Source organism: Pseudophryne corroboree, chromosome 1 (genome assembly GCF_028390025.1).
Source record: "Pseudophryne corroboree isolate aPseCor3 chromosome 1, aPseCor3.hap2, whole genome shotgun sequence".
Classification (NCBI taxonomy): Eukaryota; Metazoa; Chordata; class Amphibia; order Anura; family Myobatrachidae; genus Pseudophryne; species Pseudophryne corroboree.
Window position 1 is genome coordinate 1007063018 of NC_086444.1, and position 25306 is coordinate 1007088323.

Here is a 25306-nt window from a genome sequence, read left to right on the forward strand (position 1 = left end):
ATTAAGTTGACATTTCAACATTTTTTGTTGCCTGACTGCCACTTGAGTATGTTTTTACATTACTTGAGTCCCAAACGAGGTATAGACTGCAAAGTGATGCTATACATTAAAAGCAAGTAATAGGGGGCACCCGGATTTGAACCAGGGACCTCTCGATCTGCAGTCGAATGCTCTACCACTGAGCTATACCCCCTGCTCTTTCTCACTGTAAACACATACACATTGCAGCCTTGATGTAAAGGTTACTGTACTGTATTTCTTGTCCTGCAGGAGGTGAAGATGAGTCTGTTTCTTTATGGTAATGCTTTGGAGTTATTAGTCAGGGCATAAATAGAGAATTCACATACTGCAGGTATAATCTGTGAGCTTACTCAAAAAGAAACTTTGATCATTCTAAAGTTCCACTATAGTTAGTGCTAGTCAGAGTAGGATTTATTGAAATCCAGTTGTGACATTGTTTTATTGAAGCAAAACTGATCTAAAATACAAATTGTTACCAAACCAATATTAATAATTTCTGAAAACTATTTTATCATGGTACATTTTTTGCTAAGAAAATAAAATATTTGAATTTTGGGTCAGTGGGCTCAGATGTTCTGAATGCATGTATGCCTTATGGACTAATTGCAAAATCAGTCGGAGTTGAAAACATGGCTGTACCAAATAATTTTGAATTCTGCCATGTTAATGCCCAATACACCCTTATTTATCAAAGTTAGTTAGGAATAAAGCATTCATCCTTCATGTACAGTTATTTTATGCTGTATAATTCTCTATCAAAAGTAGCTGTAAAAACCTGCCACTGATACTGTACTTTCCTGAGGTAAAGTATTAAGTTGAAATGTCAACATTTTTTGTTGCCTGACTGCCACTTGAGTATGTTTTTACATTACTTGAGTCCCAAACGAGGTATAGACTGCAAAGGGACGCTATACATTAAAAGCAAATTATAGGGGGCACCTGGATTTGAACCAGGGACCTCTCGACATGCACTCGAATGCTCAACAACTGATTTATACCCCCTGGTCTTTCTAACTATAAGACCATACACATTGCAGCCTTGATGTAAAGGTTACTGTACTGTATTTCTTGTCCTGCAGGAGGTGAAGATGAGTCTGTTTCTTTATGGTAAAGGTTTGGAGTTATTAGTCAGGGCATAAATAGAGAGTTTACATACTGTAGGTATAATCTGTGAGCATGTTTAAAAAGAAACTTTGATCATCCTAAAGCTCCACTATTGTTCGTGCTAGTCAGAGTAGTATATATTGAAATCCAGTTGTCACATTGTTTTATGGAAGCCAAAGAGAACTAAAATACAAATTGTCACTAAACCAATATTAATAATATCTGAAAACTAACTGATTGAGATACATTTTGGCAATAAAATAAAATATTTGATTTTTAGGTCAGTGGGCTCAGATGTTCTGAATGCATGTATGCCTTATGGACTAATTGCAAAATCAGTATGAGTTCAAAACATGGCTGCACCAAAAAAATTGTAATTCTGCCATGTTAATGCCCAATACTCCCTTATTTATCAAAGTTAGTTAGGAATAAAGCATTCATCCTTCATGTATAGTGATTTTATCCTGTATAATTATCTATCAAATTAGCAGTCAAAACCTGCCACTGATACTGTACTTTCCTAAGGTAAAGTATTAAGTTGACATTTCAACATTTTTTGTTGCCTGACTGCCACTTGAGTATGTTTTTACATTACTTGAGTCCCAAACGAGGTATAGACTGCAAAGTGATGCTATACATTAAAAGCAAGTAATAGGGGGCACGCGGATTTGAACCAGGGACCTCTCGATCTGCAGTCGAATGCTCTACCACTGAGCTATACCCCCTGCTCTTTCTCATTATAAACACATACACATTGCAGCCTTGATGTAAAGGTTACTGTACTGTATTTCTTGTCCCGCAGGAGGTGAAGATGAGTCTGTTTCTTTATGGTAATGCTTTGGAGTTATTAGTCAGGGCATAAATAGAGAGTTCACATACTGCAGGTATAATCTGTGAGCTTACTCAAAAAGAAACTTTGATCATCCTAAAGTTCCACTATAGTTAGTGCTAGTCAGAGTAGGATTTATTGAAATCCAGTTGTGACATTGTTTTATTGAAGCAAAACTGATCTAAAATACAAATTGTTACCAAACCAATATTAATAATTTCTGAAAACTATTTTATCATGGTACATTTTTGCTGAGAAAATAAAATATTTGAATTTTGGGTCAGTGGGCTCAGATGTTCTGAATGCATGTATGCCTTATGGACTAATTGCAAAATCAGTCGGAGTTGAAAACATGGCTGTACCAAATAATTTTGAATTCTGCCGTGTTAATGCCCAATACTCCCTTATTTATCAAAGTTAGTTAGGAATAAAGCATTCATCCTTCATGTACAGTTATTTTATGCTGTATAATTCTCTATCAAAAGTAGCTGTAAAAACCTGCCACTGATACTGTACTTTCCTGAGGTAAAGTATTAAGTTGAAATGTCAACATTTTTTGTTGCCTGACTGCCACTTGAGTATGCTTTTACATTACTTGAGTCCCAAACGTGGTATAGACTGCAAAGGGACGCTATACATTAAAAGCAAATTATAGGGGGCACCTGGATTTGAACCAGGGACCTCTCGACATGCACTCGAATGCTCAACAACTGATTTATACCCCCTGGTCTTTCTAACTATAAGACCATACACATTGCAGCCTTGATGTAAAGGTTACTGTACTGTATTTCTTGTCCTGCAGGAGGTGAAGATGAGTCTGTTTCTTTATGGTAAAGGTTTGGAGTTATTAGTCAGGGCATAAATAGAGAGTTTACATACTGTAGGTATAATCTGTGAGCATGTTTAAAAAGAAACTTTGATCATCCTAAAGCTCCACTATTGTTCGTGCTAGTCAGAGTTGTATATATTGAAATCCAGTTGTGACATTGTTTTATGGAAGCCAAAGAGAACTAAAATACAAATTATCACTAAACCAATATTAATAAATTCTGAAAACTAACTGATTGAGATACATTTTGGCAATAAAATAAAATATTTGATTTTTAGGTCAGTGGGCTCAGATGTTCTGAATGCATGTATGCCTTATGGACTAATTGCAAAATCAGTATGAGTTCAAAACATGGCTGCACCAAAAAAATTGTAATTCTGCCATGTTAATGCCCAATACTCCCTTATTTATCAAAGTTAGTTAGGAATAAAGCATTCATCCTTCATGTATAGTGATTTTATCCTGTATAATTCTCTATCAAATTAGCAGTCAAAACCTGCCACTGATACTGTACTTTCCTGAGGTAAAGTATTAAGTTGACATTTCAACATTTTTTGTTGCCTGACTGCCACTTGAGTATGTTTTTACATTACTTGAGTCCCAAACGAGGTATAGACTGCAAAGTGATGCTATAAATTAAAAGCAAGTAATAGGGGGCACCCGGATTTGAACAAGGGACCTCTCGATCTGCAGTCGAATGCTCTACCACTGAGCTATACCCCCTGCTCTTTCTCACTATAAACACATACACATTGCAGCCTTGATGTAAAGGTTACTGTACTGTATTTCTTGTCCTGCAGGAGGTGAAGATGAGTCTGTTTCTTTATGTTAAAGGTTTGGAGTTATTAGTCAGGGCATAAATAGAGAGTTTACATACTGTAGGTATAATCTGTGAGCATGTTTAAAAAGAAACTTTGATCATCCTAAAGCTCCACTATTGTTCGTGCTAGTCAGAGTAGTATATATTGAAATCCAGTTGTCACATTGTTTTATGGAAGCCAAAGAGAACTAAAATACAAATTGTCACTAAACCAATATTAATAATATCTGAAAACTAACTGATTGAGATACATTTTGGCAATAAAATAAAATATTTGATTTTTAGGTCAGTGGGCTCAGATGTTCTGAATGCATGTATGCCTTATGGACTAATTGCAAAATCAGTATGAGTTCAAAACATGGCTGCACCAAAAAAATTGTAATTCTGCCATGTTAATGCCCAATACTCCCTTATTTATCAAAGTTAGTTAGGAATAAAGCATTCATCCTTCATGTATAGTGATTTTATCCTGTATAATTCTCTATCAAATTAGCAGTCAAAACCTGCCACTGATACTGTACTTTCCTGAGGTAAAGTATTAAGTTGACATTTCAACATTTTTTGTTGCCTGACTCCCACTTGAGTATGTTTTTACATTACTTGAGTCCCAAACGAGGTATAGACTGCAAAGTGATGCTATACATTAAAAGCAAGTAATAGGTGGCACCCGGATTTGAACCAGGGACCTCTCGACCTGCAGTCAAATGCTCTACCACTGAGCTATACCCCCTGCTCTTTCTCACTATAAACACATACACATTGCAGCCTTGATGTAAAGGTTACTGTACTGTATTTCTTGTCCTGCAGGAGGTGAAGATGAGTCTGTTTCTTTATGGTAATGCTTTGGAGTTATTAGTCAGGGCATAAATAGAGAGTTCACATACTGCAGGTATAATCTGTGAGCTTACTCAAAAAGAAACTTTGATCATCCTAAAGTTCCACTATAGTTAGTGCTAGTCAGAGTAGGATTTATTGAAATCCAGTTGTGACATTGTTTTATTGAAGCAAAACTGATCTAAAATACAAATTGTTACCAAACCAATATTAATAATTTCTGAAAACTATTTTATCATGGTACATTTTTGCTAAGAAAATAAAATATTTGAATTTTGGGTCAGTGGGCTCAGATGTTCTGAATGCATGTATGCCTTATGGACTAATTGCAAAATCAGTCGGAGTTGAAAACATGGCTGTACCAAATAATTTTGAATTCTGCCATGTTAATGCCCAATACTCCCTTATTTATCAAAGTTAGTTAGGAATAAAGCATTCATCCTTCATGTACAGTTATTTTATGCTGTATAATTCTCTATAAAAAGTAGCTGTAAAAACCTGCCACTGATACTGTACTTTCCTGAGGTAAAGTATTAAGTTGAAATGTCAACATTTTTTGTTGCCTGACTGCCACTTGAGTATGTTTTTACATTACTTGAGTCCCAAACGAGGTATAGACTGCAAAGGAACGCTATACATTAGAAGCAAATTATAGGGGGCACCTGGATTTGAACCAGGGACCTCTCGACATGCACTCGAATGCTCAACAACTGATTTATACCCCCTGGTCTTTCTAACTATAAGACCATACACATTGCAGCCTTGATGTAAAGGTTACTGTACTGTATTTCTTGTCCTGCAGGAGGTGAAGATGAGTCTGTTTCTTTATGGTAAAGGTTTGGAGTTATTAGTCAGGGCATAAATAGAGAGTTTACATACTGTAGGTATAATCTGTGAGCATGTTTAAAAAGAAACTTTGATCATCCTAAAGCTCCACTATTGTTCGTGCTAGTCAGAGTAGTATATATTGAAATCCAGTTGTCACATTGTTTTATGGAAGCCAAAGAGAACTAAAATACAAATTGTCACTAAACCAATATTAATAATTTCTGAAAACTAACTTATTGAGATACATTTTGGCAATAAAATAAAATATTTGATTTTTAGGTCAGTGGGCTCAGATGTTCTGAATGCATGTATGCCTTATGGACTAATTGCAAAATCAGTATGAGTTCAAAACATGGCTGCACCAAAAAATTGTAATTCTGCCATGTTAATGCCCAATACTCCCTTATTTATCAAAGTTAGTTAGGAATAAAGCATTCATCCTTCATGTATAGTGATTTTATCCTGTATAATTCTCTATCAAATTAGCAGTCAAAACCTGCCACTGATACTGTACTTTCCTGAGGTAAAGTATTAAGTTGACATTTCAGCATTTTTTGTTGCCTGACTGCCACTTGAGTATGTTTTTACATTACTTGAGTCCCAAACGAGGTATAGACTGCAAAGTGATGCTATACATTAAAAGCAAGTAATAGGGGGCACCCGGATTTGAACCAGGGACCTCTCGATCTGCAGTCAAATGCTCTACCACTGAGATATACCCCCTGCTCTTTCTCACTATAAGTACATACACATTGCAGCCTTGATGTAAAGGTTACTGTACTGTATTTCTTGTCATGCAGGAGGTGAAGATGAGTATGTTTCTTTATGGTAATGCTTTGGAGTTATTAGTCAGGGCATAAATAGAGAGTTCACATACTGCAGGTATAATCTGTGAGCATACTCAAAAAGAAACTTTGATCATCCTAAAGTTCCACTATAGTTAGTGCTAGTCAGAGTAGGATTTATTGAAATCCAGTTGTGACATTGTTTTATTGAAGCAAAACTGATCTAAAATACAAATTGTTACCAAACCAATATTAATAATTTCTGAAAACTATTTTATCATGGTACATTTTTGCTAAGAAAATAAAATATTTGAATTTTGGGTCAGTGGGCTCATATGTTCTGAATGCATGTATGCCTTATGGACTAATTGCAAAATCAGTCGGAGTTGAAAACATGGCTGTACCAAATAATTTTGAATTCTGCCATGTTAATGCCCAATACTCCCTTATTTATCAAAGTTAGTTAGGAATAAAGCATTCATCCTTCATGTACAGTTATTTTATGCTGTATAATTCTCTATCAAAAGTAGCTGTAAAAACCTGCCACTGATACTGTACTTTCCTGAGGTAAAGTATTAAGTTGAAATGTCAACATTTTTTGTTGCCTGACTGCCACTTGAGTGTGTTTTTACATTACTTGAGTCCCAAACGAGGTATAGACTGCAAAGGGACGCTATACATTAAAAGCAAATTATAGGGGGCACCTGGATTTGAACCAGGGACCTCTCGACATGCACTCGAATGCTCAACAACTGATTTATACCCCCTGGTCTTTCTAACTATAAGACCATGCACATTGCAGCCTTGATGTAAAGGTTACTGTACTGTATTTCTTGTCCTGCAGGAGGTGAAGATGAGTCTGTTTCTTTATGGTAAAGGTTTGGAGTTATTAGTCAGGGCATAAATAGAGAGTTTACATACTGTAGGTATAATCTGTGAGCATGTTTAAAAAGAAACTTTGATCATCCTAAAGCTCCACTATTGTTCGTGCTAGTCAGAGTAGTATATATTGAAATCCAGTTGTCACATTGTTTTATGGAAGCCAAAGAGAACTAAAATACAAATTGTCACTAAACCAATATTAATAATTTCTGAAAACTAACTTATTGAGATACATTTTGGCAATAAAATAAAATATTTGATTTTTAGGTCAGTGGGCTCAGATGTTCTGAATGCATGTATGCCTTATGGACTGATTGCAAAATCAGTATGAGTTCAAAACATGGCTGCACCAAAAAAATTGTAATTCTGCCATGTTAATGCCCAATACTCCCTTATTTATCAAAGTTAGTTAGGAATAAAGCATTCATCCTTCATGTATAGTGATTTTATCCTGTATAATTCTCTATCAAATTAGCAGTCAAAACCTGCCACTGATACTGTACTTTCCTGAGGTAAAGTATTAAGTTGACATTTCAACATTTTTTGTTGCCTGACTGCCACTTGAGTATGTTTTTACATTACTTGAGTCCCAAACGAGGTATAGACTGCAAAGTGATGCTATACATTAAAAGCAAGTAATAGGGGGCACCCGGATTTGAACCAGGGACCTCTCGATCTGCAGTCAAATGCTCTACCACTGAGATTTACCCCCTGCTCTTTCTCACTATAAGTACATACACATTGCAGCCTTGATGTAAAGGTTACTGTACTGTATTTCTTGTCATGCAGGAGGTGAAGATGAGTATGTTTCTTTATGGTAATGCTTTGGAGTTATTAGTCAGGGCATAAATAGAGAGTTCACATACTGCAGGTATAATCTGTGAGCATACTCAAAAAGAAACTTTGATCATCCTAAAGTTCCACTATAGTTAGTGCTAGTCAGAGTAGGATTTATTGAAATCCAGTTGTGACATTGTTTTATTGAAGCAAAACTGATCTAAAATACAAATTGTTACCAAACCAATATTAATAATTTCTGAAAACTATTTTATCATGGTACATTTTTGCTAAGAAAATAAAATATTTGAATTTTGGGTCAGTGGGCTCAGATGTTCTGAATGCATGTATGCCTTATTGACTAATTGCAAAATCAGTCGGAGTTGAAAACATGGCTGTACCAAATAATTTTGAATTCTGCCATGTTAATGCCCAATACTCCCTTATTTATCAAAGTTAGTTAGGAATAAAGCATTCATCCTTCATGTACAGTTATTTTATGCTGTATAATTCTCTATCAAAAGTAGCTGTAAAAACCTGCCACTGATACTGTACTTTCCTGAGGTAAAGTATTAAGTTGAAATGTCAACATTTTTTGTTGCCTGACTGCCACTTGAGTGTGTTTTTACATTACTTGAGTCCCAAACGAGGTATAGACTGCAAAGGGACGCTATACATTAAAAGCAAATTATAGGGGGCACCTGGATTTGAACCAGGGACCTCTCGACATGCACTCGAATGCTCAACAACTGATTTATACCCCCTGGTCTTTCTAACTATAAGACCATGCACATGGCAGCCTTGATGTAAAGGTTACTGTACTGTATTTCTTGTCCTGCAGGAGGTGAAGATGAGTCTGTTTCTTTATGGTAAAGGTTTGGAGTTATTAGTCAGGGCATAAATAGAGAGTTTACATACTGTAGGTATAATCTGTGAGCATGTTTAAAAAGAAACTTTGATCATCCTAAAGCTCCACTATTGTTCGTGCTAGTCAGAGTAGTATATCTTGAAATCCAGTTGTGACATTGTTTTATGGAAGCCAAAGAGAACTAAAATACAAATTGTCACTAAACCAATATTAATAATTTCTGAAAACTAACTGATTGAGATACATTTTGGCAATAAAATAAAATATTTGATTTTTAGGTCAGTGGGCTCAGATGTTCTGAATGCATGTATGCCTTATGGACTAATTGCAAAATCAGTATGAGTTCAAAACATGGCTGCACCAAATTTTTTTTAATTCTGCCATGTTAATGCCCAATACTCCCTTATTTATCAAAGTTAGTTAGGAATAAAGCATTCATCCTTCATGTATAGTGATTTTATCCTGTATAATTCTCTATCAAATTAGCAGTCAAAACCTGCCACTGATACTGTACTTTCCTGAGGTAAAGTATTAAGTTGACATTTCAACATTTTTTGTTGCCTGACTGCCACTTGAGTATGTTTTTACATTACTTGAGTCCCAAACGAGGTATAGACTGCAAAGTGATGCTATACATTAAAAGCAAGTAATAGGGGGCACCCGGATTTGAACCAGGGACCTCTCGATCTGCAGTCAAATGCTCTACCACTGAGATATACCCCCTGCTCTTTCTCACTATAAGTACATACACATTGCAGCCTTGATGTAAAGGTTACTGTACTGTATTTCTTGTCATGCAGGAGGTGAAGATGAGTATGTTTCTTTATGGTAATGCTTTGGAGTTATTAGTCAGGGCATAAATAGAGAGTTCACATACTGCAGGTATAATCTGTGAGCATACTCAAAAAGAAACTTTGATCATCCTAAAGTTCCACTATAGTTAGTGCTAGTCAGAGTAGGATTTATTGAAATCCAGTTGTGACATTGTTTTATTGAAGCAAAACTGATCTAAAATACAAATTGTTACCAAACCAATATTAATAATTTCTGAAAACTATTTTATCATGGTACATTTTTGCTAAGAAAATAAAATATTTGAATTTTGGGTCAGTGGGCTCAGATGTTATGAATGCATGTATGCCTTATGGACTAATTGCAAAATCAGTCGGAGTTGAAAACATGGCTGTACCAAATAATTTTGAATTCTGCCATGTTAATGCCCAATACTCCCTTATTTATCAAAGTTAGTTAGGAATAAAGCATTCATCCTTCATGTACAGTTATTTTATGCTGTATAATTCTCTATCAAAAGTAGCTGTAAAAACCTGCCACTGATACTGTACTTTCCTGAGGTAAAGTATTAAGTTGAAATGTCAACATTTTTTGTTGCCTGACTGCCACTTGAGTGTGTTTTTACATTACTTGAGTCCCAAACGAGGTATAGACTGCAAAGGGACGCTATACATTAAAAGCAAATTATAGGGGGCACCTGGATTTGAACCAGGGACCTCTCGACATGCACTCGAATGCTCAACAACTGATTTATACCCCCTGGTCTTTCTAACTATAAGACCATGCACATTGCAGCCTTGATGTAAAGGTTACTGTACTGTATTTCTTGTCCTGCAGGAGGTGAAGATGAGTCTGTTTCTTTATGGTAAAGGTTTGGAGTTATTAGTCAGGGCATAAATAGAGAGTTTACATACTGTAGGTATAATCTGTGAGCATGTTTAAAAAGAAACTTTGATCATCCTAAAGCTCCACTATTGTTCGTGCTAGTCAGAGTAGTATATCTTGAAATCCAGTTGTGACATTGTTTTATGGAAGCCAAAGAGAACTAAAATACAAATTGTCACTAAACCAATATTAATAATTTCTGAAAACTAACTGATTGAGATACATTTTGGCAATAAAATAAAATATTTGATTTTTAGGTCAGTGGGCTCAGATGTTCTGAATGCATGTATGCCTTATGGACTAATTGCAAAATCAGTATGAGTTCAAAACATGGCTGCACCAAATTTTTTTTAATTCTGCCATGTTAATGCCCAATACTCACTTATTTATCAAAGTTAGTTAGGAATAAAGCATTCATCCTTCATGTATAGTGATTTTATCCTGTATAATTCTCTATCAAATTAGCAGTCAAAACCTGCCACTGATACTGTACTTTCCTGAGGTAAAGTATTAAGTTGACATTTCAACATTTTTTGTTGCCTGACTGCCACTTGAGTATGTTTTTACATTACTTGAGTCCCAAACGAGGTATAGACTGCAAAGTGATGCTATAAATTAAAAGCAAGTAATAGGGGGCACCCGGATTTGAACCAGGGACCTCTCGATCTGCAGTTGAATGCTCTACCACTGAGCTATACCCCCTGCTCTTTCTCACTATAAACACATACACATTGCAGCCTTGATGTAAAGGTTACTGTACTGTATTTCTTGTCCTGCAGGAGGTGAAGATGAGTCTGTTTCTTTATGGTAATGCTTTGGAGTTATTAGTCAGGGCATAAATAGAGAGTTCACATACTGCAGGTATAATCTGTGAGCTTACTCAAAAAGAAACTTTGATCATCCGAAAGTTCCACTATAGTTACTAATTGCAGAATCAGTCGGAGTTGAAAACATGGCTGTACCAAATAATTTTGAATTCTGCCATGTTAATGCCCAATACTCCCTTATTTATCAAAGTTAGTTAGGAATAAAGCATTCATCCTTCATGTACAGTTATTTTATGCTGTATAATTCTCTATCAAAAGTAGCTGTAAAAACCTGCCACTGATACTGTACTTTCCTGAGGTAAAGTATTAAGTTGAAATGTCAACATTTTTTGTTGCCTGACTGCCACTTGAGTATGTTTTTACATTACTTGAGTCCCAAACGAGGTATAGACTGCAAAGGGACGCTATACATTAAAAGCAAATTATAGGGGACACCTGGATTTGAACCAAGGACCTCTCGACATGCACTCGAATGCTCAACAACTGATTTATACCCCCTGGTCTTTCTAGCTATAAGACCATACACATTGCAGCCTTGATGTAAAGGTTACTGTACTGTATTTCTTGTCTTGCAGGAGGTGAAGATGAGTCTGTTTCTTTATGGTAAAGGTTTGGAGTTATTAGTCAGGGCATAAATAGAGAGTTTACATACTGTAGGTATAATCTTTGAGCATTTTTAAAAAGAAACTTTGATCATCCTAAAGCTCCACTATTGTTTGTGCTAGTCAGAGTAGTATATATTGAAATCCAGTTGTGACATTGTTTTATGGAAGCCAAAGAGAACTAAAATACAAATTGTCACTAAACCAATATTAATAATTTCTGAAAACTAACTGATTGAGATACATTTTGGTAATAAAATAAAATATTTGATTTTTAGGTCAGTGGGCTCAGATGTTCTGTATGCATGTATGCCTTATGGACTAATTGCAAAATCAGTATGAGTTCAAAACATGGCTGCACCAAAAAAATTGTAATTCTGCCATGTTAATGCCCAATATTCCCTTATTTATCAAAGTTAGTTAGGAATAAAGCATTCATCCTTCATGTATGGTGATTTTATCCTGTATAATTCTCTATAAAAAGTAGCAGTCAAAACTTGCCACTGATACTGTACTTACCTGAGGTAAAGTATTAAGTTGACATTTCAACATTTTTTGTTGCCTGACTGCCACTTGAGTATGTTTTTACATTACTTGAGTCCCAAACGAGGTATAGACTGCAAAGTGATGCTATACATTAAAAGCAAGTAATAGGGGCACCCGGATTTGAACCAGGGACCTCTCAATCTGCAGTCGAATGCTCTACCACTGAGCTATACCCCCTGCTCTTTCTCACTATAAGTACATACACATTGCAGCCTTGATGTAAAGGTTACTGTACTGTATTTCTTGTCCTGCAGGAGGTGAAGATGAGTCTGTTTCTTTATGGTAATGCTTTGGAGTTATTAGTCAGGGCATAAATAGAGAGTTCACATACTGCAGGTATAATCTGTGAGCATACTCAAAAAGAAACTTTGATCATCCTAAAGTTCGACTATAGTTAGTGCTAGTCAGAGTAGGATTTATTGAAATCCAGTTGTGACATTGTTTTATTGAAGCAAAACTGATCTAAAATACAAATTGTTACCAAACCAATATTAATAATTTCTGAAAACTATTTTATCATGGTACGTTTTTGCTAAGAAAATAAAATATTTGAATGTTGGGTCAGTGGCCTCAAATGTTCTGAATGCATGTATGCCTTATTGACTAATTGCAAAATCAGTCGGAGTTGAAAACATGGCTGTACCAAATAATTTTGAATTCTGCCATGTTAATGCCCAATACTCCCTTATTTATCAAAGTTAGTTAGGAATAAAGCATTCATCCTTCATGTACAGTTATTTTATGCTGTATAATTCTCTATCAAAAGTAGCTGTAAAAACCTGCCACTGATACTGTACTTTCCTGAGGTAAAGTATTAAGTTGAAATGTCAACATTTTTTGTTGCCTGACTGCCACTTGAGTATGTTTTTACATTACTTGAGTCCCAAACGTGGTATAGACTGCAAAGGGACGCTATACATTAAAAGCAAATTATAGGGGGCACCTGGATTTGAACCAGCGACCTCTCGACATGCACTCGAATGCTCAACAACTGATTTATACCCCCTGATCTTTCTAACTATAAGACCATACACATTGCAGCCTTGATGTAAAGGTTACTGTACTGTATTTCTTGTCCTGCAGGAGGTGAAGATGAGTCTGTTTCTTTATGGTAAAGGTTTGGAGTTATTAGTCAGGGCATAAATAGAGAGTTTACATACTGTAGGTATAATCTGTGAGCATGTTTAAAAGAAACTTTGATCATCCTAAAGCTCCACTATTGTTCGTGCTAGTCAGAGTAGTATATCTTGAAATCCAGTTGTGACATTGTTTTATGGAAGCCAAAGAGAACTAAAATACAAATTGTCACTAAACCAATATTAATAATTTCTGAAAACTAACTGATTGAGATACATTTTGGCAATAAAATAAAACATTTGATTTTTAGGTCAGTGGGCTCAGATGTTCTGAATGCATGTATGCCTTATGGACTAATTGCAAAATCAGTATGAGTTCAAAACATGGCTGCACCAAAAAAATTTTAATTCTGCCATGTTAATGCCCAATACTCCCTTATTTATCAAAGTTAGTTAGGAATAAAGCATTCATCCTTCATGTATAGTGATTTTATCCTGTATAATTCTCTATCAAATTAGCAGTCAAAACCTGCCACTGATACTGTACTTTCCTGAGGTAAAGTATTAAGTTGACATTTCAACATTTTTTGTTGCCTGACTGCCACTTGAGTATGTTTTTACATTACTTGAGTCCCAAACGAGGTATAGACTGCAAAGTGATGCTATACATTAAAAGCAAGTAATAGGGGGCATCCGGATTTGAACCAGGGACCTCTCGATCTGCAGTCAAATGCTCTACCACTGAGATATACCCCCTGCTCTTTCTCACTATAAGTACATACACATTGCAGCCTTGATGTAAAGGTTACTGTACTGTATTTCTTGTCATGCAGGAGGTGAAGATGAGTATGTTTCTTTATGGTAATGCTTTGGAGTTATTAGTCAGGGCATAAATAGAGAGTTCACATACTGCAGGTATAATCTGTGAGCATACTCAAAAAGAAACTTTGATCATCCTAAAGTTCCACTATAGTTAGTGCTAGTCAGAGTAGGATTTATTGAAATCCAGTTGTGACATTGTTTTATTGAAGCAAAACTGATCTAAAATACAAATTGTTACCAAACCAATATTAATAATTTCTGAAAACTATTTTATCATGGTACATTTTTGCTAAGAAAATAAAATATTTGAATTTTGGGTCAGTGGGCTCAGATGTTCTGAATGCATGTATGCCTTATGGACTAATTGCAAAATCAGTCGGAGTTGAAAACATGGCTGTACCAAATAATTTTGAATTCTGCCATGTTAATGCCCAATACTCCCTTATTTATCAAAGTTAGTTAGGAATAAAGCATTCATCCTTCATGTACAGTTATTTTATGCTGTATAATTCTCTATCAAAAGTAGCTGTAAAAACCTGCCACGGATACTGTACTTTCCTGAGGTAAAGTATTAAGTTGAAATGTCAACATTTTTTGTTGCCTGACTGCCACTTGAGTGTGTTTTTACATTACTTGAGTCCCAAACGAGGTATAGACTGCAAAGGGACGCTATACATTAAAAGCAAATTATAGGGGGCACCTGGATTTGAACCAGGGACCTCTCGACATGCACTCGAATGCTCAACAACTGATTTATACCCCCTGGTCTTTCTAACTATAAGACCATGCACATTGCAGCCTTGATGTAAAGGTTACTGTACTGTATTTCTTGTCCTGCAGGAGGTGAAGATGAGTCTGTTTCTTTATGGTAAAGGTTTGGAGTTATTAGTCAGGGCATAAATAGAGAGTTTACATACTGTAGGTATAATCTGTGAGCATGTTTAAAAAGAAACTTTGATCATCCTAAAGCTCCACTATTGTTCGTGCTAGTCAGAGTAGTATATCTTGAAATCCAGTTGTGACATTGTTTTATGGAAGCCAAAGAGAACTAAAATACAAATTGTCACTAAACCAATATTAATAATTTCTGAAAACTAACTGATTGAGATACATTTTGGCAATAAAATAAAATATTTGATTTTTAGGTCAGTGGGCTCAGATGTTCTGAATGCATGTATGCCTTATGGACTAATTGCAAAATCAGTATGAGTTCAAAACATGGCTGCACCAAATTTTTTTTAATTCTGCCATGTTAATGCCCAATACTCCCTTATTTATCAAAGTTAGTTAGGAATAAAGCATTCATCCTTCATGTATAGTGATTTTATCCTGTATAATTCTCTATCAAATTAGCAGTCAAAACCTGCCACTGATACTGTACTTTCCTGAGGTAAAGTATTAAGTTGACATTTCAACATTTTTTGTTGCCTGACTGCCACTTGAGTATGTTTTTACATTACTTGAGTCCCAAACGAGGTATAGACTGCAAAGTGATGCTATAAATTAAAAGCAAGTAATAGGGGGCACCCGGATTTGAACCAGGGACCTCTCGATCTGCAGTTGAATGCTCTACCACTGAGCTATACCCCCTGCTCTTTCTCACTATAAACACATACACATTGCAGCCTTGATGTAAAGGTTACTGTACTGTATTTCTTGTCCTGCAGGAGGTGAAGATGAGTCTGTTTCTTTATGGTAATGCTTTGGAGTTATTAGTCAGGGCATAAATAGAGAGTTCACATACTGCAGGTATAATCTGTGAGCTTACTCAAAAAGAAACTTTGATCATCCGAAAGTTCCACTATAGTTACTAATTGCAGAATCAGTCGGAGTTGAAAACATGGCTGTACCAAATAATTTTGAATTCTGCCATGTTAATGCCCAATACTCCCTTATTTATCAAAGTTAGTTAGGAATAAAGCATTCATCCTTCATGTACAGTTATTTTATGCTGTATAATTCTCTATCAAAAGTAGCTGTAAAAACCTGCCACTGATACTGTACTTTCCTGAGGTAAAGTATTAAGTTGAAATGTCAACATTTTTTGTTGCCTGACTGCCACTTGAGTATGTTTTTACATTACTTGAGTCCCAAACGAGGTATAGACTGCAAAGGGACGCTATACATTAAAAGCAAATTATAGGGGACACCTGGATTTGAACCAAGGACCTCTCGACATGCACTCGAATGCTCAACAACTGATTTATACCCCCTGGTCTTTCTAACTATAAGACCATACACATTGCAGCCTTGATGTAAAGGTTACTGTACTGTATTTCTTGTCTTGCAGGAGGTGAAGATGAGTCTGTTTCTTTATGGTAAAGGTTTGGAGTTATTAGTCAGGGCATAAATAGAGAGTTTACATACTGTAGGTATAATCTTTGAGCATTTTTAAAAAGAAACTTTGATCATCCTAAAGCTCCACTATTGTTTGTGCTAGTCAGAGTAGTATATATTGAAATCCAGTTGTGACATTGTTTTATGGAAGCCAAAGAGAACTAAAATACAAATTGTCACTAAACCAATATTAATAATTTCTGAAAACTAACTGATTGAGATACATTTTGGTAATAAAATAAAATATTTGATTTTTAGGTCAGTGGGCTCAGATGTTCTGTATGCATGTATGCCTTATGGACTAATTGCAAAATCAGTATGAGTTCAAAACATGGCTGCACCAAAAAAATTGTAATTCTGCCATGTTAATGCCCAATATTCCCTTATTTATCAAAGTTAGTTAGGAATAAAGCATTCATCCTTCATGTATGGTGATTTTATCCTGTATAATTCTCTATAAAAAGTAGCAGTCAAAACTTGCCACTGATACTGTACTTACCTGAGGTAAAGTATTAAGTTGACATTTCAACATTTTTTGTTGCCTGACTGCCACTTGAGTATGTTTTTACATTACTTGAGTCCCAAACGAGGTATAGACTGCAAAGTGATGCTATACATTAAAAGCAAGTAATAGGGGCACCCGGATTTGAACCAGGGACCTCTCAATCTGCAGTCGAGTGCTCTACCACTGAGCTATACCCCCTGCTCTTTCTCACTATAAGTACATACACATTGCAGCCTTGATGTAAAGGTTACTGTACTGTATTTCTTGTCCTGCAGGAGGTGAAGATGAGTCTGTTTCTTTATGGTAATGCTTTGGAGTTATTAGTCAGGGCATAAATAGAGAGTTCACATACTGCAGGTATAATCTGTGAGCATACTCAAAAAGAAACTTTGATCATCCTAAAGTTCGACTATAGTTAGTGCTAGTCAGAGTAGGATTTATTGAAATCCAGTTGTGACATTGTTTTATTGAAGCAAAACTGATCTAAAATACAAATTGTTACCAAACCAATATTAATAATTTCTGAAAACTATTTTATCATGGTACGTTTTTGCTAAGAAAATAAAATATTTGAATGTTGGGTCAGTGGCCTCAAATGTTCTGAATGCATGTATGCCTTATTGACTAATTGCAAAATCAGTCGGAGTTGAAAACATGGCTGTACCAAATAATTTTGAATTCTGCCATGTTAATGCCCAATACTCCCTTATTTATCAAAGTTAGTTAGGAATAAAGCATTCATCCTTCATGTACAGTTATTTTATGCTGTATAATTCTCTATCAAAAGTAGCTGTAAAAACCTGCCACTGATACTGTACTTTCCTGAGGTAAAGTATTAAGTTGAAATGTCAACATTTTTTGTTGCCTGACTGCCACTTGAGTATGTTTTTACATTACTTGAGTCCCAAACGTGGTATAGACTGCAAAGGGACGCTATACATTAAAAGCAAATTATAGGGGGCACCTGGATTTGAACCAGCGACCTCTCGACATGCACTCGAATGCTCAACAACTGATTTATACCCCCTGATCTTTCTAACTATAAGACCATACACATTGCAGCCTTGATGTAAAGGTTACTGTACTGTATTTCTTGTCCTGCAGGAGGTGAAGATGAGTCTGTTTCTTTATGGTAAAGGTTTGGAGTTATTAGTCAGGGCATAAATAGAGAGTTTACATACTGTAGGTATAATCTGTGAGCATGTTTAAAAAGAAACTTTGATCATCCTAAAGCTCCACTATTGTTCGTGCTAGTCAGAGTAGTATATCTTGAAATCCAGTTGTGACATTGTTTTATGGAAGCCAAAGAGAACTAAAATACAAATTGTCACTAAACCAATATTAATAATTTCTGAAAACTAACTGATTGAGATACATTTTGGCAATAAAATAAAACATTTGATTTTTAGGTCAGTGGGCTCAGATGTTCTGAATGCATGTATGCCTTATGGATTAATTGCAAAATCAGTATGAGTTCAAAACATGGCTGCACCAAAAATTTTTTAATTCTGCCATGTTAATGCCCAATACTCCCTTATTTATCAAAGTTAGTTAGGAATAAAGCATTCATCCTTCATGTATAGTGATTTTATCCTGTATAATTCTCTATCAAATTAGCAGTCAAAACCTGCCACTGATACTGTACTTTCCTGAGGTAAAGTATTAAGTTGACATTTCAACATTTTTTGTTGCCTGACTGCCACTTGAGTATGTTTTTACATTACTTGAGTCCCAAACGAGGTATAGACTGCAAAGTGATGCTATAAATTAAAAGCAAGTAATAGGGGGCACCCGGATTTGAACCAGGGACCTCTCGATCTGCAGTCGAATGCTCTACCACTGAGCTATACCCCCTGCTCTTTCTCACTATAAACACATACACATTGCAGCCTTGATGTAAAGGTTACTGTACTGTATTTCTTGTCCTGCAGGAGGTGAAGATGAGTCTGTTTCTTTATGGTAATGCTTTGGAGTTATTAGTCAGGGCATAAATAGAGAGTTCACATACTGCAGGTATAATCTGTGAGCTTACTCAAAAAGAAACTTTGATCATCCGAAAGTTCCACTATAGTTAGTGCTAGTCAGAGTAGGATTTATTGAAATCCAGTTGTGACATTGTTTTATTGAAGCAAAACTGATCTAAAATACAAATTGTTACCAAACCAATATTAATAATTTCTGAAAACTATTTTATCATGGTACATTTTTGCTAAGAAAATAAAATATTTGAATTTTGGGTCAGTGGGCTCAGATGTTCTGAATGCATGTATGCCTTATGGACTAATTGCAAAATCAGTCGGAGTTGAAAACATGGCTGTACCAAATAATTTTGAATTCTGCCATGTTAATGCCCAATACTTCCTTATTTATCAAAGTTAGTTAGGAATAAAGCATTCATCCTTCATGTACAGTTATTTTATGCTGTATAATTCTCTATCAAAAGTAGCTGTAAAAACCTGCCACTGATACTGTACTTTCCTGAGGTAAAGTATTAAGTTGAAATGTCAACATTTTTTGTTGCCTGACTGCCACTTGAGTATGTTTTTACATTACTTGAGTCCCAAACGAGGTATAGACTGCAAAGGGACGCTATACATTAAAAGCAAATTATAGGGGGCACCTGGATTTGAACCAGGGACCTCTCGACATGCACTCGAATGCTCAACAACTGATTTATACCCCCTGGTCTTTCTAACTATAAGACCATACACATTGCAGCCTTGATGTAAAGGTTACTGTACTGTATTTCTTGTCCTGCAGGAGGTGAAGATGAGTCTGTTTCTTTATGGTAAAGGTTTGGAGTTATTAGTCAGGGCATAAATAGAGAGTTTACATACTGTAGGTATTATCTGTGAGCATTTTTAAAAAGAAACTTTGATCATCCTAAAGCTCCACTATTGTTTGTGCTAGTCAGAGTAGTATATATTGAAATCCAGTTGTCACATTGTTTAATGGAAGCCAAAGAGAACTAAAATACAAATTGTTACCAAACCAATATTAATAATTTCTGAAAACTATTTTATCATGGTACATTTTTGCTAAGAAAATAAAATATTTGAATTTTGGGTCAGTGGGCTCAGATGTTCTGAATGCATGTATGCCTTATGGACTAATTGCAAAATCAGTATGAGTTCAAAACATGGCTGCACCAAAAAATTTTTTAATTCTGCCATGTTAATGCCCAATACTCCCTTATTTATCAAAGTTAGTTAGGAATAAAGCATTCATCCTTCATGTATAGTGATTTTATCCTGTATAATTCTCTATCAAATTAGCAGTCAAAACCTGCCACTGATACTGTACTTTCCTGAGGTAAAGTATTAAGTTGACATTTCAACATTTTTTGTTGCCTGACTGCCACTTGAGTATGTTTTTACATTACTTGAGTCCCAAACGAGGTATAGACTGCAAAGTGATGCTATAAATTAAAAGCAAGTAATAGGGGGCACCCGGATTTGAACCAGGGACCTCTCGATCTGCAGTCGAATGCTCTACCACTGAGCTATATCCCCTGCTCTTTCTCGCTATAAACACATACACATTGCAGCCTTGATGTAAAGGTTACTGTACTGTATTTCTTGTCCTGCAGGAGGTGAAGATGAGTCTGTTTCTTTATGGTAATGCTTTGGAGTTATTAGTCAGGGCATAAATAGAGAGTTCACATACTGCAGGTATAATCTGTGAGTTTACTCAAAAAGAAACTTTGATCATCCTAAAGTTCCACTATAGTTAGTGCTAGTCAGAGTAGGATTTATTGAAATCCAGTTGTGACATTGTTTTATTGAAGCAAAACTGATCTAAAATACAAATTGTTACTAAACCAATATTAATAATTTCTGAAAACTATTTTATCATGGTACATTTTTGCTAAGAAAATAAAATATTTGAATTTTGGGTCAGTGGGCTCAGATGTTCTGAATGCATGTATGCCTTATGGACTAATTGCAAAATCAGTCGGAGTTGAAAACATGGCTGTACCAAATAATTTTGAATTCTGCCATGTTAATGCCCAATACTCCCTTATTTATTAAAGTTAGTTAGGAATAAAGCATTCATCCTTCATGTACAGTTATTTTATGCTGTATAATTCTCTATCAAAAGTAGCTGTAAAAACCTGCCACTGATACTGTACTTTCCTGAGGTAAAGTATTAAGTTGAAATGTCAACATTTTTTGTTGCCTGACTGCCACTTGAGTATGTTTTTACATTACTTGAGTCCCAAACGTGGTATAGACTGCAAAGGGACGCTATACATTAAAAGCAAATTATAGGGGACACCTGGATTTGAACCAAGAACCTCTCGACATGCACTCGAATGCTCAACAACTGATTTATACCCCCTGGTCTTTCTAACTATAAGACCATACACATTGCAGCCTTGATGTAAAGGTTACTGTACTGTATTTCTTGTCCTGCAGGAGGTGAAGATGAGTCTGTTTCTTTATGGTAAAGGTTTGGAGATATTAGTCAGGGCATAAATAGAGAGTTAACATACTGTAGGTATAATCTGTGAGCATTTTTAAAAAGAAACTTTGATCATCCTAAAGCTCCACTATTGTTTGTGCTAGTCAGAGTAGTATATATTGAAATCCAGTTGTGACATTGTTTTATGGAAGCCAAAGAGAACTAAAATACAAATTGTCACTAAACCAATATTAATAATTTCTGAAAACTAACTGATTGAGATACATTTTGGTAATAAAATAAAATATTAGATTTTTAGGTCAGTGGGCTCAGATGTTCTGTATGCATGTATGCCTTATGGACTAATTGCAAAATCAGTATGAGTTCAAAACATGGCTGCACCAAAAAAATTGTAATTCTGCCATGTTAATGCCCAATATTCCCTTATTTATCAAAGTTAGTTAGGAATAAAGCATTCATCCTTCATGTATAGTGATTTTATCCTGTATAATTCTCTATCAAATTAGCAGTCAAAACCTGCCACTGATACTGTACTTTCCTGAGGTAAAGTATTAAGTTGACATTTCAACATTTTTTGTTGCCTGACTGCCACTTGAGTATGTTTTTACATTACTTGAGTCCCAAACGAGGTATAGACTGCAAAGTGATGCTATAAATTAAAAGCAAGTAATAGGGGGCACCCGGATTTGAACCAGGGACCTCTCGATCTGCAGTCGAATGCTCTACCACTGAGCTATACCCCCTGCTCTTTCTCACTATAAACACATACACATTGCAGCCTTGATGTAAAGGTTACTGTACTGTATTTCTTGTCCTGCAGGAGGTGAAGATGAGTCTGTTTCTTTATGGTAATGCTTTGGAGTTATTAGTCAGGGCATAAATAGAGAGTTCACATACTGCAGGTATAATCTGTGAGCTTACTCAAAAAGAAACTTTGATCATCCGAAAGTTCCACTATAGTTAGTGCTAGTCAGAGTAGGATTTATTGAAATCCAGTTGTGACATTGTTTTATTGAAGCAAAACTGATCTAAAATACAAATTGTTACCAAACCAATATTAATAATTTCTGAAAACTATTTTATCATGGTACATTTTTGCTAAGAAAATAAAATATTTGAATTTTGGGTCAGTGGGCTCAGATGTTCTGAATGCATGTATGCCTTATGGACTAATTGCAAAATCAGTCGGAGTTGAAAACATGGCTGTACCAAATAATTTTGAATTCTGCCATGTTAATGCCCAATACTTCCTTATTTATCAAAGTTAGTTAGGAATAAAGCATTCATCCTTCATGTACAGTTATTTTATGCTGTATAATTCTCTATCAAAAGTAGCTGTAAAAACCTGCCACTGATACTGTACTTTCCTGAGGTAAAGTATTAAGTTGAAATGTCAACATTTTTTGTTGCCTGACTGCCACTTGAGTATGTTTTTACATTACTTGAGTCCCAAACGAGGTATAGACTGCAAAGGGACGCTATACATTAAAAGCAAATTATAGGGGGCACCTGGATTTGAACCAGGGACCTCTCGACATGCACTCGAATGCTCAACAACTGATTTATACCCCCTGGTCTTTCTAACTATAAGACCATACACATTGCAGCCTTGATGTAAAGGTTACTGTACTGTATTTCTTGTCCTGCAGGAGGTGAAGATGAGTCTGTTTCTTTATGGTAAAGGTTTGGAGTTATTAGTCAGGGCATAAATAGAGAGTTTACATACTGTAGGTATAATCTGTGAGCATTTTTAAAAAGAAACTTTGATCATCCTAAAGCTCCACTATTGTTTGTGCTAGTCAGAGTAGTATATATTGAAATCCAGTTGTGACATTGTTTTATGGAAGCCAAAGAGAACTAAAATACAAATTGTTACCAAACCAATATTAATAATTTCTGAAAACTATTTTATCATGGTACATTTTTGCTAAGAAAATAAAATATTTGAATTTTGGGTCAGTGGGCTCAGATGTTCTGAATGCATGTATGCCTTATGGACTAATTGCAAAATCAGTATGAGTTCAAAACATGGCTGCACCAAAAATTTTTTAATTCTGCCATGTTAATGCCCAATACTCCCTTATTTATCAAAGTTAGTTAGGAATAAAGCATTCATCCTTCATGTATAGTGATTTTATCCTGTATAATTCTCTATCAAATTAGCAGTCAAAACCTGCCACTGATACTGTACTTTCCTGAGGTAAAGTATTAAGTTGACATTTCAACATTTTTTGTTGCCTGACTGCCACTTGAGTATGTTTTTACATTACTTGAGTCCCAAACGAGGTATAGACTGCAAAGTGATGCTATAAATTAAAAGCAAGTAATAGGGGGCACCTGGATTTGAACCAGGGACCTCTCGATCTGCAGTCGAATGCTCTACCACTGAGCTATATCCCCTGCTCTTTCTCGCTATAAACACATACACATTGCAGCCTTGATGTAAAGGTTACTGTACTGTATTTCTTGTCCTGCAGGAGGTGAAGATGAGTCTGTTTCTTTATGGTAATGCTTTGGAGTTATTAGTCAGGGCATAAATAGAGAGTTCACATACTGCAGGTATAATCTGTGAGCTTACGCAAAAAGAAACTTTGATCATCCTAAAGTTCCACTATAGTTAGTGCTAGTCAGAGTAGGATTTATTGAAATCCAGTTGTGACATTGTTTTATTGAAGCAAAACTGATCTAAAATACAAATTGTTACCAAACCAATATTAATAATTTCTGAAAACTATTTTATCATGGTACATTTTTGCTAAGAAAATAAAATATTTGAATTTTGGGTCAGTGGGCTCAGATGTTCTGAATGCATGTATGCCTTATGGACTAATTGCAAAATCAGTCGGAGTTGAAAACATGGCTGTACCAAATAATTTTGAATTCTGCCATGTTAATGCCCAATACTCCCTTATTTATTAAAGTTAGTTAGGAATAAAGCATTCATCCTTCATGTACAGTTATTTTATGCTGTATAATTCTCTATCAAAAGTAGCTGTAAAAACCTGCCACTGATACTGTACTTTCCTGAGGTAAAGTATTAAGTTGAAATGTCAACATTTTTTGTTGCCTGACTGCCACTTGAGTATGTTTTTACATTACTTGAGTCCCAAACGAGGTATAGACTGCAAAGGGACGCTATACATTAAAAGCAAATTATAGTGGACACCTGGATTTGAACCAAGAACCTCTCGACATGCACTCGAATGCTCAACAACTGATTTATACCACCTGGTCTTTCTAACTATAAGACCATACACATTGCAGCCTTGATGTAAAGGTTACTGTACTGTATTTCTTGTCCTGCAGGAGGTGAAGATGAGTCTGTTTCTTTATGGTAAAGGTTTGGAGTTATTAGTCAGGGCATAAATAGAGAGTTAACATACTGTAGGTATAATCTGTGAGCATTTTTAAAAAGAAACTTTGATCATCCTAAAGCTCCACTATTGTTTGTGCTAGTCAGAGTAGTATATATTGAAATCCAGTTGTGACATTGTTTTATGGAAGCCAAAGAGAACTAAAATACAAATTGTCACTAAACCAATATTAATAATTTCTGAAAACTAACTGATTGAGATACATTTTGGTAATAAAATAAAATATTTGATTTTTAGGTCAGTGGGCTCAGATGTTCTGTATGCATGTATGCCTTATGGACTAATTGCAAAATCAGTATGAGTTCAAAACATGGCTGCACCAAAAAAATTGTAATTCTGCCATGTTAATGCCCAATATTCCCTTATTTATCAAAGTTAGTTAGGAATAAAGCATTCATCCTTCATGTATGATGATTTTATCCTGTATAATTCTCTATAAAAAGTAGCAGTCAAAACCTGCCACTGATACTGTACTTACCTGAGGTAAAGTATTAAGTTGACATTTCAACATTTTTTGTTGCCTGACTGGCACTTGAGT

The 25306-nt window shown here is 35.5% G+C and overlaps 16 non-coding genes across 16 annotated transcripts; all 16 read right to left on the bottom strand.

Annotated features, from left to right (window-relative positions):
* Positions 1–121: 121 nt before the first annotated feature.
* Positions 122–193, bottom strand: TRNAC-GCA (transfer RNA cysteine (anticodon GCA)). Its single transcript has one exon. It is a non-coding gene; the product is annotated as a tRNA-Cys (tRNA).
* A 1585-nt stretch (positions 194–1778) lies between these two features.
* TRNAC-GCA (transfer RNA cysteine (anticodon GCA)) lies at positions 1779–1850 on the bottom strand. The gene has a single exon. It is a non-coding gene; the product is annotated as a tRNA-Cys (tRNA).
* A 1584-nt stretch (positions 1851–3434) lies between these two features.
* On the bottom strand, positions 3435–3506 carry TRNAC-GCA (transfer RNA cysteine (anticodon GCA)). The gene has a single exon. It is a non-coding gene; the product is annotated as a tRNA-Cys (tRNA).
* A 755-nt stretch (positions 3507–4261) lies between these two features.
* TRNAC-GCA (transfer RNA cysteine (anticodon GCA)) lies at positions 4262–4333 on the bottom strand. The gene has a single exon. It is a non-coding gene; the product is annotated as a tRNA-Cys (tRNA).
* A 1583-nt stretch (positions 4334–5916) lies between these two features.
* TRNAC-GCA (transfer RNA cysteine (anticodon GCA)) lies at positions 5917–5988 on the bottom strand. The gene has a single exon. It is a non-coding gene; the product is annotated as a tRNA-Cys (tRNA).
* A 1584-nt stretch (positions 5989–7572) lies between these two features.
* TRNAC-GCA (transfer RNA cysteine (anticodon GCA)) lies at positions 7573–7644 on the bottom strand. The gene has a single exon. It is a non-coding gene; the product is annotated as a tRNA-Cys (tRNA).
* Positions 7645–9228: 1584 nt separating this feature from the next.
* On the bottom strand, positions 9229–9300 carry TRNAC-GCA (transfer RNA cysteine (anticodon GCA)). Its single transcript has one exon. It is a non-coding gene; the product is annotated as a tRNA-Cys (tRNA).
* Positions 9301–10884: 1584 nt separating this feature from the next.
* On the bottom strand, positions 10885–10956 carry TRNAC-GCA (transfer RNA cysteine (anticodon GCA)). Its single transcript has one exon. It is a non-coding gene; the product is annotated as a tRNA-Cys (tRNA).
* A 1378-nt stretch (positions 10957–12334) lies between these two features.
* TRNAC-GCA (transfer RNA cysteine (anticodon GCA)) lies at positions 12335–12406 on the bottom strand. Its single transcript has one exon. It is a non-coding gene; the product is annotated as a tRNA-Cys (tRNA).
* A 1583-nt stretch (positions 12407–13989) lies between these two features.
* TRNAC-GCA (transfer RNA cysteine (anticodon GCA)) lies at positions 13990–14061 on the bottom strand. The gene has a single exon. It is a non-coding gene; the product is annotated as a tRNA-Cys (tRNA).
* A 1584-nt stretch (positions 14062–15645) lies between these two features.
* TRNAC-GCA (transfer RNA cysteine (anticodon GCA)) lies at positions 15646–15717 on the bottom strand. Its single transcript has one exon. It is a non-coding gene; the product is annotated as a tRNA-Cys (tRNA).
* A 1378-nt stretch (positions 15718–17095) lies between these two features.
* On the bottom strand, positions 17096–17167 carry TRNAC-GCA (transfer RNA cysteine (anticodon GCA)). The gene has a single exon. It is a non-coding gene; the product is annotated as a tRNA-Cys (tRNA).
* Positions 17168–18751: 1584 nt separating this feature from the next.
* Positions 18752–18823, bottom strand: TRNAC-GCA (transfer RNA cysteine (anticodon GCA)). Its single transcript has one exon. It is a non-coding gene; the product is annotated as a tRNA-Cys (tRNA).
* A 1586-nt stretch (positions 18824–20409) lies between these two features.
* Positions 20410–20481, bottom strand: TRNAC-GCA (transfer RNA cysteine (anticodon GCA)). The gene has a single exon. It is a non-coding gene; the product is annotated as a tRNA-Cys (tRNA).
* A 1584-nt stretch (positions 20482–22065) lies between these two features.
* TRNAC-GCA (transfer RNA cysteine (anticodon GCA)) lies at positions 22066–22137 on the bottom strand. Its single transcript has one exon. It is a non-coding gene; the product is annotated as a tRNA-Cys (tRNA).
* A 1585-nt stretch (positions 22138–23722) lies between these two features.
* Positions 23723–23794, bottom strand: TRNAC-GCA (transfer RNA cysteine (anticodon GCA)). The gene has a single exon. It is a non-coding gene; the product is annotated as a tRNA-Cys (tRNA).
* Between the last annotated feature and the right edge of the window lie 1512 nt (positions 23795–25306).